Source organism: Miscanthus floridulus, chromosome 18 (assembly GCF_019320115.1).
Source record: "Miscanthus floridulus cultivar M001 chromosome 18, ASM1932011v1, whole genome shotgun sequence".
In the NCBI taxonomy this organism is placed as follows: domain Eukaryota; kingdom Viridiplantae; phylum Streptophyta; class Magnoliopsida; order Poales; family Poaceae; genus Miscanthus; species Miscanthus floridulus.
The window spans coordinates 64,158,912-64,173,364 of record NC_089597.1 but is presented as its reverse complement, the minus strand read 5'-3'; the positions used below and the strand labels follow the sequence as shown (position 1 = coordinate 64,173,364).

At 42.5% G+C, this 14,453-nt stretch overlaps 1 pseudogene; it reads right to left on the bottom strand.

Moving 5' to 3' along the window:
• Positions 1-6,745: 6,745 nt before the first annotated feature.
• LOC136523965 (uncharacterized) lies at positions 6,746-10,717 on the bottom strand (annotated as a pseudogene).
• Positions 10,718-14,453: the final 3,736 nt, after the last annotated feature.

Genomic DNA, 14,453 nt, shown 5'->3' with positions numbered 1-14,453 from the left:
ATGGGAACTAGCTGCTGATCAGAAGTTTGCTTGTCATGATTTCCTTGGAAATAAACGTGTTAGGGATGCAACTAGTGAGTTTACTGATTTTGCTTCTATTTGGTGGAGTGAGTATTGCCGCACTAATCCAAACAATACTCCTCAGACCTGGGATGCTTTGAAAAGGGTCATGAGAGCAAGATTTGTTCCTTCATATCATGCACATGATTTGTTACATAGGTTGCAGCAATTTAGGCAAGGGAATAAATCTGTAGAAGAATATTATCAGGAATTGCAAACTGGTATGCTTCATTGTGGTTTGGTAGAAACCGAGGATGCAGCAATGGCTAGATTTGTAGGTGGTTTGAACTGAGAAATTCAGGACATTTTAGCTTACAAGGAATATAATTCAATCGGTCAGTTTATTTCATCTTGCTTGTAAGGCTGAACGGGAAGTGCAGGGACGTCGAGCTAGCATGAGGACTAACTTTTCTATAGGTCGTGCTAACTCTTGGACACCAAAACCTGCTACTGCACTATCGACACAAGTAGTTGATCCATCTCCTTCAAACAACAAACAACGCCCTTCTCCATCAAATTCATCAGCGTGCCCGGCTGAACCAACAAATGGAATAGCAGCTCCAACAACCAAGAGTTCTTCTTCCATTGCTTCTATGAGAAGAATAAGAGATATTCAATGCTTGCAATGCAAGGGTTATGGACATGTGAGATAGGACTGCCCAAGCAAGCGCATTCTGATTGTGCGACATGATGGTGAATATTCCTCTGCTAGTGATTTGGATGATGAAACATATGCTTTGCTTGCCGCTGACCATGTAGGTGGAGATGAGAATCCAGTTGAAGAACACATTGGAGCTGAACATGCAGATCATTATGAGTGCCTCATTGTGCAACGAGTGTTGAGTGCACAAATGGAGAAGGCTGAACAGAATCAGCGCCACACCTTGTTCCAAACAAAGTGTGTGGTACAGGAGCATTCATGTCATGTGATCATTGATGGAGGGAGCTAGCAACAACTTGGCAAGCTTAGAGATGGTGGAGAAGCTGGCTTTGGATACCCGACCGCACCCCAACCTTACAACATTCAGTGGTTCAACAACAACGGCAATGTAAAGGTAACACGGTTGGTATGAGTCAATTTTGCAATCGGCTCTTATCATGATTCCATTGACTGCGATGTTGTACCTATGCAAGCATGTTCTATGTTGTTAGGTAGACCATGGCAGTTTGATATAGACTCTATGCATCATGGTAGAACCAATCAATATTCTTTTGTGCATAATGGAAAGAAGCTTGTGTTACATCCTATGTCTCCTCAGGATATTATGAAAGATGAAATTGCTAGAGCTAGAAAGTTGAACACTAAGGAGCATGTTAAGAGTGAAAATCAAATTGTGGCTAAGGAACTTGAGCAACATAAAAAGAGAAACACTAAATCTGTTCATGATAAGGAAAATGAGATTAAGTTGAAGGGTTCCTGTTTTCTTGCTACCTAATCTGATCTGGAAGAGATTGATACTTGCACTACTATATGCTATGCTTTGGTTTGCAAAGAAGCTTTGTTTTCACTTGAGGATACTCCTATTTCTTTGCGTCCTGCTGTCACTAACCTTTTGTAGGAGTACGCCGAAAGTTTTCCCAAAGGAGGTACCATCGGGACTGCCACCAATTCGTGGAATTGAGCACCAGATTGACCTCATTCTTGGGGCCTCCTTGCCAAATCGTGCTCCTTATAGGACCAACCCTGGAGGAAACTAAAGAGATACAGTGCCAAGTGCAAGAATTGCTTGACAAAGGTTATGTGCATGAGTCTCTTAGCCCTTGCGCCATTTCCGTACTTTTAGTTCCTAAGAAAGATGGATCCTGGCGCATGTGTGGATTGTAGAGCGATTAATAATATCACAATTAGATATCGTCATCCGATTCCTAGACTAGATGATATGCTTGATGAATTGAGCGGCTCAATTGTGTTCTCTAAATTGATTTGCGTAGTGGTTACCACCAGATTCGCATGAAGTTAGGAGATGAATGGAAAACAACATTTAAAACCAAGTTCGGTCTATATGAGTGGTTAGTCATGCCTTTTGGCCTCACTAATGCACCCAACACTTTCATGAGATTAATGAATGAAGTTTTACGTGCTTTCATCGATAGATTTGTGGTGGTATACTTTGATGACATTATGATATATAGCAAAACTTTGGAGGAACATCTTGATCATTTACGTGTTGTTTTTTATGCTTTACGTAATGCTCAATTATTTGGTAATCTTGAGAAGTGCACGTTCTGCATAGATTGAGTCTCTATCCTTGGCTATGTTGTGACCCCACAGGGTATTGAAGTTGATCAAGCCAAGGTCGAGGCAATTCATAGCTAGCCAGTTCCCACTACTGATCACACAAATAAGAAGTTTTCTAGGACTTGCTGGTTTCTATCGCCGCTTTGTGAGGGACTTTAGCACCATTGCAGCCCCGCTACATGAGCTCACCAAGAAGGGTGTGGCATTCACTTGGGCTGCAGCACATAGGAATGCATTCAACACGCTAAAAGATAAGTTAACATACGCACCTTTACTCCAACTTCCTGATTTCAACAAAACCTTTGAGCTTGAATGTGATGCTAGTGGAATTGGGTTGGGCGGTGTGCTAGTTACAAGAGGGAAAACCTATGGCGTATTTCAGTGAAAAGTTGAGTGGCCCTAGTTTGAACTATTCTACTTATGATAAGGAATTGCTTGCTCTAGTTCAGACTTTGAAAACATGGCAGCATTATTTATGGCCCAAAGAGTTTGTCATACATTATGATTATGAATCTTTGAAACACATCCATAGTCAAGCAAAACTGAACCGTAGACATGCCAAGTGGGTTGAATTCATCGATTCCTTTCCTTATGTCATCAAACACAAAAAGGGGAAGGAAAATATAATTGCTAATGCTTTGTCTAGACGTTACACCATGCTTTCACAACTTGACTTTAAAATCTTTGGTTTGGAAACTATTAAGGAACAATATGCACATGACAATGATTTCAAAGATGTATTGCTGAATTGCCAAGAGGGGAAAACATGGAATAGATTCATCCTCACCGACGGGTTTGTCTTTAGAGCTAACAAGCTATGCATTCTAGCTAAGCTCTGTGCATTTGTTATTGTTGTAGGAAGCGCATGGAGGAGGGCTGATGGGACATTTTGGTGTGAAGAAAACAGAGGACATCCTTGCTGATCACTTCTTTTGGCCCAAGATGAGGAGAGATGTGGAAAGGTTCATTGCTCGCTACACAACATGCCAAAAAGCTAAGTCACGCCTTAATCCTCATGGTTTGTATATGCCTCTACCTATTCCTAGTGCGCCTTGGGATGATATTTCTATGGACTTTGTTTTAGGGCTATCTAGAACAAAGAAGGGGAGAGATAGTGTCTTTGTTGTGGTGGATACATTTTCTAAGATGGCTCATTTCATACCATGCCATAAGAGTGATGATGCTACACATGTGGCTGACTTGTTCTTTTGTGAGATTGTCCGCTTGCATGGTGTACCAAACACCATTGTTTCTGATCATGATGCAAAGTTTCTTAACCATTTTTGGAGGACTTTGTGGGCTAAGTTGGGGACTAACCTTTTATTTTCCACCACTTGTCATCCCCAAACGGATAGGCAAACTGAGGTTGTAAATAGAACTTTATCAACCATGCTTAGGGCTATTTTGAAGAAGAACATAAAATTGTGGGAAGAGTGCTTACCTCATGTTGAGTTTGCTTATAATCGTTCACAACATTCTACTACTAAGAAATGCCCTTTTGAGATTGTTTATGGGTTTTTGCCTCGTGCTTCTATTGATCTTTTACCCCTTCCAACCTCAGAGAGGGTCAATGTTGATGCAAATAAACGTGCTGAACTCATTTTAAGACTACATGAGACCACTAAGGAGAATATAGAGTGCATGAATGCAAAATATAAACTTGCTGGTAGTAAAGGAAAGAAACATGTCACTTTTGAACCTGGTGATCTAGTTTGGTTACATTTGAGAAAAGATAGGTTCCCTAATTTGAGGAAGTCTAAGTTGCTACCTAGAGCAGGTAGTCCTTTCAAAGTGTTAGAATGGATTAATGATAATGCATACAAACTTGAGTTACCTATAGATTTCGGGGTTAGCCCCACGTTTAACATTGCAGATTTGAAGCTATACTTGGGAGAAGAGAATGAATGTGAGTCGAGGATGACTCAAATGCAAGAAGGGGAGGATGATGAGGACATCGCTTCCTTGGATACAACCATACCTATTGCACAGCAAGGGCCAATGACTCGAGCTAAAGCACGAGAACTTAATTATCAGGTAAAGTCAGTTCCTCGCTGTCCAAACAATTTCTTCTCCGGATGGGGTACTACTAAATCCTTGTGATGATTTCCTTATGCTTAGGAACATGGAAGAAACTAGCTGGGTGCAAGGTCATCAAGATAACCATCAAGCGGATGCTGGTGTAAACAACAAGAAGACCATACTAAACATTCGAAGTGCACGTTTGGACATCGTAGTAGCACTAGATTGATTTGATCATAACTCTCAACTCTGGATGTTGTTGAAGGCCCATGAGTACTCATTGGAAAGATCTTGATGTCTATTTTCATATGGATCCAACCTCATGGCCAGACTCCACCGGAGACGAGCAGAATCAATGAAAACACGTTCGGACCTCCAGTCATGGGCTGAGAACCACTTATCAAGTAAAGCCCACTAGGGGCCATTCTAATTTATGGTTTCCACCCTCCCACGCCTCCAGGCTGTTTCCCACTATAAAAGACATGTAGCAGCCACCATTTGAGGGTGGGTTTTGTTCAGATGCAAGTTTAGCTTCAGCTAGTTCCTTGTAAACGCGTGTGTCGGCTAGACCACCCGATTTACTTGATTCAGAACCCCAAATTCGTGTCCTGATTCAGATCCGTGAGTTGTTTCTTGTTTATCTTGTTCTTGCTTATTCTCGATTGCTTGCAGGTTCAGGGTTGTTCTTGGCATGGCAAGAACAACAACAAATCGGAGTCGATGTACCTAGTTGCTAAGGCGCAGCAACCCTGCTGGATGTTGTAGTCAGGACAGCCAACGTTGAATCCTTCCCCAAATCAGAGTTACCCCATCCTCTCATCGAAAGATCAGGATCAGCCCCTGCCATATCAGTTATGACGAGCTATCTAGAAGTAGTGCCGAGCACTGCAACCAGGGTGCCGAGCACTCCAGGTGCTGTGCCGAGCACTCCAGTGGAACAGGGAACTCCGTCAACACTGATTGAGTTCGCCTCACCCCCAAGTGACATCACTGAGTTCATGGATGCCTTCCACAAAGGTGAGGAGGTGCGGTTCTGTAGGCTGGACAACATCGTCGATGGCACAGGGCCCTCAAGACTGGCTGGTCAACTGCTGAAATGACGCAGAGCTACTGCTCGTCAGTGTAGAGGAACCACCCACGTTCGCGCTGGCTGAGCGGGACAGAAACTGGCGATGGGTGATGCTGGAGGAGATGAAGGCGATCGAGGAAAATGAGACATGGCAGCTCGTCGATCCACCTCCAGGATACCGTCCGATCAGCCTGAAGTGGGTATACAAGGTCAAGCGGGACGAGCTCAGTGCCATTGTCAAGCACAAGGCAGCGCCTCGTTGCCTGAGGCTTTGTTCAGCGTGAGGGCATAGACTTTGAGGAGGTCTTTGCACCAGTAGCGCACATAGAGTCGGTCCGTTTACTACTAGCCTTGGCAGTAGCAAAGGACTGGCGCATCCATCACTTGGATGTTAAATAGGCCTTCCTCAACGGCGAGCTGGCAGGAGACGGTCTTCGTTAGGCAACCTCTAGGTTTTGCCATCAAGGGAGAGGAGCACAGGGTGCTCCGACCATGCAAGGCGCTCTACGGGCTACGATAGGCCCCACGAGCATGGAACGCCAAGCTTGACACCACGCTGGGCTGAGCTTAGGTTTCAACGGTGCGCAACCGAGCATGTGCTCTACACATGTCGACGAGGGAAGGGGGCTCTGTCACTACAAGAGGTATGACCTTCTGCGACATTCCATTTATGTCGCAGAAAGTGAAAATTATGTCGTATTTCACAATTTACGATGAATGCACGACGAAAATGCATTTGTCGCTTATTCCTCGTAGCTAAAGGTGTTATGCGACAAAACTAATATTATCGTCGTAATTTTGCGACGATCATACATGCGTCGTTGATTTACGACGTTCAATTTTTGTCGTTATCATGTAGAGAAAACATCACAAAAAATTGACCTTAGATGACTATACATGTACCACGTAGGACAAAAAAATCTTTGTAAAATGTTGTTGTCATATGATGCGGCAGGTTTTGACATGGCACATTGCAGCTCACAATACACATTGAAGTCCATTGAACAATATACAACCCATCACAACATTGCAGACATAAATCAATAGACAACCATCAAGCAAATTTAAAGTGCTCACATCCATTACATCGTAGATCCATTCAGAGTTACATGTTCAAATAATTTGACATGTCAAACTCAACCCAAAATACATTAAACTCATGTCCAAGTCACTACCAGATCCAACCAAGTGGCAAAATCATGAGCCACATATCCAAGGCATTACCAAATACACAACCAGATGCAAACCATTACCAGGTCCAAGCCATGTACCAAAATAAATAAACAGACACATATCCAAGCCATGTTTAGGTCATGCATCATGATCAGTAGGATAAAAGGAAAAGGGTAAGGAGTGACCTAGTCCTTGTTCAAGGTGAACAACCGACAAAGAAGAGCATTGGTTTCCTCTCCTTGTTTCTTCAAATTTTCAATTTGTTCTGCCTGCTTCTCCCTTGCTTCCTCTGATTCCTCAACCTTCTTCTTCAACACTTCCAACTCATCCTGCTGACCATGAAGTTGGTCTCTATGTGCTGCAGCACCTTGTTTCTCTGCCGCAACTTCAGCCTCCAACTCTTGTACACGTGCAGCAGCGGTAGCGCTTCTCTTGGGGACTGTTGTCTCAAGGCCAACATTTCGAAGAAATTTACTTGATGGCAAAACATGAGCAACAACTTCAGCAGGAGTCTTTGGTTGTTCCCCTTCTGGTGTAGGCTGAGCCATCATGGTATCCATTTGGTCCTAACATGTTAAAAAAATAGCTTGCATTATAGTTACTATACAAATATGGAAAAAAATTCAAGCAATTACTGACTGAATAGAAAAACATACTACATTTGATGACAAAACAAGCTAGAACCAGTACGGATAATTTTGTTGTTGCCACTTAAAAGTAGTGAATTCATATTTCAGACTATGCAATTAAAAAGAGTTGTATGTTTCACTCCGGAACATTACTTCAATGACACATTGAAACTACTAGAAGAACATCCATATAGCAACATAGCTAATTATCTGATGCTGCTACAAACCTGCGGACCTGCTGCTAGCTGCTACAAACCTGCAGACCTACTGCTTGAAGGACACTACTAAAAGTATGCAAAGTTTTGTAGGTTGCAGACCTGCTGCTGCTATGAACCTTTGGCCACTTCAGTTACAGTAAATAAATTATACTCTGGTCCTTCAAATAATTAAACTCAGTTACTACCCCCAACTTCCCAATTTCATCATTAACCAAATTTCTAGAGTACGACTCAATTTAGTTTTGGCATGATGATTTGAACTTCTAGAAATAATTCCATCCAAATTTTAGTTTTGCAGATACACATGGTTTGCATATTTCATTGTCATGGATAGACTAAATTCTGGTAGTAGTACTTAATGATACAGATTTTGGCTGCTCTGACTTCCTATATCAGTTAAGTGTGATTTTGTTTAATCCCTTGAATTTCAAAAGGAGGTAGTGCTACTATGTTGTCATTAGGATATATTGCAGCCTTAGAACAGCCATTTAGAACATGTACTTACAATCTTTTCCTTCACGGGCTCACAAAAACCGGTCTTGCTGCTGCAGTGTAATTCCTTGAAAAGATCGATTGCAGTGGGTGGCACATCTTTATATTTGTTTTGTTTCTGAATTAACATGTAAACAATTTATAAATGTTAGTTTAGAATCTACAAAATAGTTCAACACAGAATAAACATTGAACACACACATAATATTTTGTATCTTACCAGGACATGGCGTGCACAATGAAGCATCTAGATCCTGTCCTTTGAGCGATCCAAACTTTTCCATGATTCTCAATGTTTTTGACACACCTTTCCTATAAGATATATCATAGTATGAAAGGATCAGATTATAAAGGTAGTTTCATTTAGACAAACTGTGAGCTATATATCTGTGAAGCTTCATTTAGACAAACTGTGAGCTATATATTTGTTATATGAATGCTGTGTAAATGACTCAGAACAGTAAAGTAAAATAATGCGGTAGACAAGAGTCAATTTACATTATATGACAACTACTGGAAGTTTTTTCATGCAACATACTGGACGTTTCAAAAAAAGAACAATGCACATACATATGTGATTAAATATCTTGATGTACTCCTAGAGAAACCAAGCATGCCCAAGAATGAATGGAAGGAACTCTATACCTTATGCTTAGGGCTTGACCATAGCTCCACGAGTGCAATCCATTGTTCATCGGTCATACTCCTCACCGGAGATGTTGTTCTCACTTCATTTGCAGGTACTCTATCAAAGTAAGCCCTCTTCAGCTTGTGCCTTAATTATCGTTGCCCAGTCTTGAGCAAATCAAAGCATGCAGCTTCAACTTCCTTGTCTTTAGGGTCTATGGTAAATTTGATCTAGTGAAGAGCATGTCAAGAGCACGTAGATTAGAAAAAGAGGCATTCAACCTGCAAAGCCTTGGTACCTTGCTAATAATAAGAAACAATAAAGGACAAACGAACATATGCTTAGAAGACTTGGTACCTTGCTAATAACCTCCTCATCTTCACAGTCCTCACTCTCCTGACCTATATACAGCGATCCAGAAACTTCATGGTCTGCACCCTTTCTCTCCATAGATGTATTATTCACTATGGGCACTAATGTCTTGATACCAAGCCTCTCCAGCTCTCGGTTGTTTTTCATTATTTCTTCATTCCTTGAACGCTCATATTCAGTAATAGGTGCCTCTGTAAAAATCATTTGAGAATAGTTAGAAGGTTGGAATTTAATGAGATTATATGCCTCTGTAAAACCCAAGAGCCTACATAAATGTTGCATGTTTAATTAACTTTTCATATTAGACACTGCAAGTTGTATATCAAGGATGACTTGCTGCATGCACAAAAAGATGTTCTTACAGGAGAAGTTTTGCAAGATTAAACATCCAGCAAATATAAACCCAAACGAAAATTTAGTTAACCTAGCTACCTACTTAATCATTCATCTATTTAAAGGCTATTACATATATGCTGCTGCTGGACAGGCTCTAGAATCTTTGTTGCTGCTGTTGGATTACAGAGATAAGCTAACTGTATGCTGCTGCTGCTGGACAGGCTCTCTAGCATCTTTGTTGGACATCATCTAGTAAGCCAAACTGTAACATATGCTGCTGCTGCTGCAGGTGGCTGCTACAAAATTGCAGCAAACCTTGCACAAACTATGCTGTTGCTGCTGCTGCTGCAAACTATAGGTTCATTGTATTGATGGGATATTGTACATTATCAGGTTCATTGTATTAATCAGTCTAAGGAGATACTATACATTGTAATAACTCATAGAAGGTATTAATCAGCTTAAGATTAACTACACAGCTAGATTAATCAGTCCAATGGATAAATGTGTGAATTATGATGCCTTGTTAATCCTAAATTAGGACAATATTAACATGAGATCTATCTGTTAGATTCAGACTACAAGCCACATAAGTGATATCTGAAAATATGATACAGACCAAGATGCACAAAAAAAGGAATTAACTAGAAATAGAACAAACTGTGATTAAGCACCAGGAACAGAAACATGATTTTTAATCATTGCAAAAATTGATGAATCAGCAGATACTAATCACTTCCATACACTGCTACAAAACATGATTTTTAATCAATGCAAAATTTCGACATGTTTAAAAAGTTGATAACGGGAACATCCAATCCATCAGTGAAGATAGCGAGTTTCTTTCAAACTACACACTACAGTGATCTTCATACTGCTAAGCTTAAAATGCTTGGTGCTAATATAGGTACCAATTTTAAAGGTGATCCATTATATAGATATTAGAAACAAAAAGTTCTAGCCTCCCAATCATACTTTTTTAACACAGCTTAAACAAATAGCCGAGATTGTACAAATAGCACTCACTTGTACCCATACAGATTAAAAAATTACAAATAAAAAGACCACACTCGCAGTTGTATGTACTACATTTACAATTTAACAAGAGGATACATGGGCAAAAGGGGACTATTGAATAACAAAATCATTTGATTTGAAATTTTCTAGCAATTCTTCAGTGATAAGGTCTTAAGACAAATAAAGATGGTAGATGATGAACCTTTCCCATTGTCTTCCTCATACATGGTGAGTAGATTCACTATGCTAAAAAGTAGAGGCAAACCTAGAACTGGGGGATTCACTTAAATCCCATAAAAATCAGAGAAAAAAAATGAAAGGGTACTACCACTACGACACTACACAAGTTCACGCAACAAGCAACTGAAAACCCTAATAGTAACTCAAAATTTTCAACATATTTTTAGGAGTTTGTTTACCTCTTGGTTGCTGGCTGCTTGCTCCAACCTTCCGACCAGGAGCCATGGTGCTCCCACCTTTCGAAGTGGCATGTGGAGTGGGGGGAGGGGGGTCACGACTACTGGAGGGGGAGTGAGGGGGGTCGCACCTTCTGACAGGACGGTGCCTGCTACTTGAGTCGGTGTGAGGAGTGGGGGGGCGGCGCATGCTGGAGAGCGACGCCCGCTCGGGTCGGGCGGAGTGAGGGGGCAGAGCCCTGCTGCATCGGGGTTAGGCGGGCGGGTGGAGTGAGGGGCGACGATTTAGATTTGGGAGAAATAGGAAGCATGTGGCGTCGACGGGATAGAAATAGACGGCGGCAGGAGAAAATTTTAGGACAGTTTTCACTGGGAGAAAGAGGGAGCGCATGGCGTCGATGGGAGAAGAATGGCTGGCCGGCAGATGAATTTTATGCTCTCGGCGTCAGCGGGAGAAGAAGCTGGTGGCGGCGGATGAATTTTTTGCTCCCGGCGTTGGCGGGAGAAGATGCAAGCGTAGTAGCGGCGGATGGTTTTTTTGCTTTGGGATCCAGAGAGCTAGGGTTTAGTGAGACTGCTGGGCCTAATGGGCTGTTTTTTAGAACATAAAAAATTAAAGGTTTATTGAGACTACTGGGCCTAATAGGGCTTTTTTTAGAACAGAAAAAAATTAAGGATGGAAAAGAAAAAATATTGAAATCTCATAGCCGCGAGTAAGTCGCCCTATTTTTCGCGCGAAAAATACACGCGTATGGCTGATGGGATTTGAACCTCCAACTTGCAACCTCACGTGTAGCACCCCTAATCACTCCACCTCAAAGTCATTTGAGACTAAATAGATGATATTTTTCTTTAGTAGTCTAGATATTGTTGATCTCATCGAGATATAGAACATTTGGTTTTAGTCATTTCTCCATCCAATGTTGTTTGGACAATTCAAGAAAATTGTAATTCAAAATATTATATGTGAAGTTGAGCTTATCATGTTAAAATTCAAATCATAAGTTGCGACGATCGTCTATTAGCATGTCATGACAAATTGCAACTCGTCTAATATCGAAATCCTTCAGTTTACGATGATTGCTTCTAGATCTTAGTGACGGACATATAATTTTTGTCGTAAAGTCATACTCCCACCAAATAACGTCATAAAACAAAATGACTTAGTGACAAATTTAGCTGTCGTCACGAGAAAATCGTTGTAGAAGGGCATACTTCTTGTAGTGCGTCGTCGGCGTGTATGTGGATGACTTAATCGTCACCGGCGTACGCACGGTGGACATCAACGGCTTCAAGCGCGAGATGGCGGCTCATTTTTGAATGAGCGATCTCGGCTGCACTCTCCTACTACCTCAGCATCGAGGTGAGACAGGGGAAGGAGGAACTCACGCTCGGTCAGAGCAGCGTATGACTCCAAGTTGTTGGAGCGGAGCGGCATGGCTGAGTGCAAGCTATGCGTGACTCCGATGGAGGAGCGGCTAAAACTGACGAAGGCCAGCACCGCGGCTAAGGTGAATGCAACACTCTACCGGAGCATCGTCGGCGGTCTGCGCTACCTAGTCCACACAAGGCCAGGACATTGCGTTCGCCGTGGGCTACGTCAGTCGCTTCATGGAGGATCCTAGAGAGGATCACTGGGCTGCAGTGAAGCGGCTACTGTGCTACGTCAAGGGGACGGTAGATCAGGGGATCATCTTCCCAAAGATCGGCAGGAGTAGGCTGCAGCTCACTGTGTTCAGCGATGCAGACATGGTGGGGGACATCGACGGACGATGGAGCACCTTTGGCGTGCTCGTCTTCCTCGGATCGGCCCCCAATTTCATGGCTGTCGCTAAAACAAAAGGTAGTGGTGCTATCTACGTGCGAGGCAGAGTACGTAGCGGTGGCCACAGCGGCGTGCCAAGTTGTGTGGCTGCGCCGGCTGCTGGGGTGGCTGCGCCGGCTGCTGGGCGAGCTGACCGGCGTGGAAGCTCACCCACTAGCACTGATGGTGGACAACCAGCCCGCCATCACCCTCGCGAAGAATCCAGGTTCTACACGACCGGAGCAAACACATCGACGTGAAGTTCCACTTCCTCAGGGACTGTGTTGATGGAGGGCAGATCATCATCGAGTTCATCGAAACTGGTTGGCAACTTGCGGGCGTCCTCACAAAGCCGCTTGGACGTCTTCGACTCATGGAGCTGAAGGAGATGATCGGCATGGAGGGGGTACAAGGGATAACAGTAGGATTAAGAGAAGAATTGTTAGAATAATCTACTGCTTTCTTGTGTGAGCACACAACAATGGGAAGACGACGCCTGAAAAGGCTCCCTGCTGTGATACTGTAGGCCGCTACAGGTGCAGGCGTCGAATGGCTCACCTGCAGCACTGTAGCCATATGCAGAGGCCGGCGCAGAGTCAGCCATGTATGTTATCTAGTTACTGTTACAGTATGTGCGATATACTAGGACTAGATAGATAGAGTTATATAAATATATTACCATGACAACTCAGTAAAGAGAGTTCGGATTTGTCATATTCCATACAGGGCTTCGGCCAACGTTGGTGTCTTGTATTGTATGTATATGCTCTGTTCTCCCTCTTCTTCAACCTCGATCCATAGTGTGTGGGGACGGACGTACGCTTGTTCGTGGTCAGCTTAGCTAGCGGGTGCTCGACAATACTAGCGGATGCTCGATAAGACTAGTGAGTGGTCGACTCATCTGAACCGGTGATCCTGTGGGCTAACAAAGTAGCCGTTGTAGAAATATATGCCTCGCCAAACGACACGGTACGTTGTTTTGCCCTTTTGCCAAACCGTCCGGTGCACTGATATGCATCGTGGCCAAGCTTCTATATATACACCATCGGGTGATCCGCTGATGGCTTTCTTCATGTCACTGGATCATTCGGTGAGTGGTTTCATATAGTGCCATGTCTGTGGACATTGCCGGACAATCCGCCGTGTCATCTACTATCAGTTTCTGTCCGAGGAATGATCTAGTGAGAAATATTTCCTCAGACACCTCTACTGTCAATTTCTCTGGTCCAGATGAACTGCCCGACATTTTCAACTACACAGTACCACAAACCGTCTAGTGAGTGCATCTGCATAGTGCCACAGACTGATTTAGGATGCTCGTCTCGGTAAATGATTAACAGACGAGCGTTTGTTTGGAGGTCACCTGAACTATTTAAAAAGACAGTCTCTAGGCCTTTGTTAATCAGAGGGGTTATCTTCTAAAATTGTTTTTCGATCATGTATAGGGCACATGATCAATACAATATTGTTTTACCATATCTATCAAATTCTATAACAACACATTATGGTGTCCACTACTGTGAGTTGTTGGCTCAATTTTCCATATTATTTGTCTTTAGTTCATCAAATGGGTAAGTTATTATTATATATACATGTTGAACCTCATTCTCATTTTGCTACCAATTCCATTAAGGGGGCATTTGGTTAGCCCATTCCCGGCCTGGAACTGCCAGGAATGATTCCCACACTATATAAATTAACGAAGGAACTATGTGGCTGGGAATTATTCTCAGGTAACCGAACAAAGTCTAACTCAGATCAAAACCATGCACACCTTCAGCCATCCAAAGTCATGGTCATATTATGATGATTTAATATTTAGTGTTGGTCTACAGAAAACATACGAACATATATTTATAACTAGATAATCAAAATAAAAGCAAAATAGGAAAAAAAGCAAGACATATTGTAAGTACTTATTAATCTCCTTTATATATAGTGTTCCAGCTGGGTACCCAATTGCACACATCTCTTCCTAGTC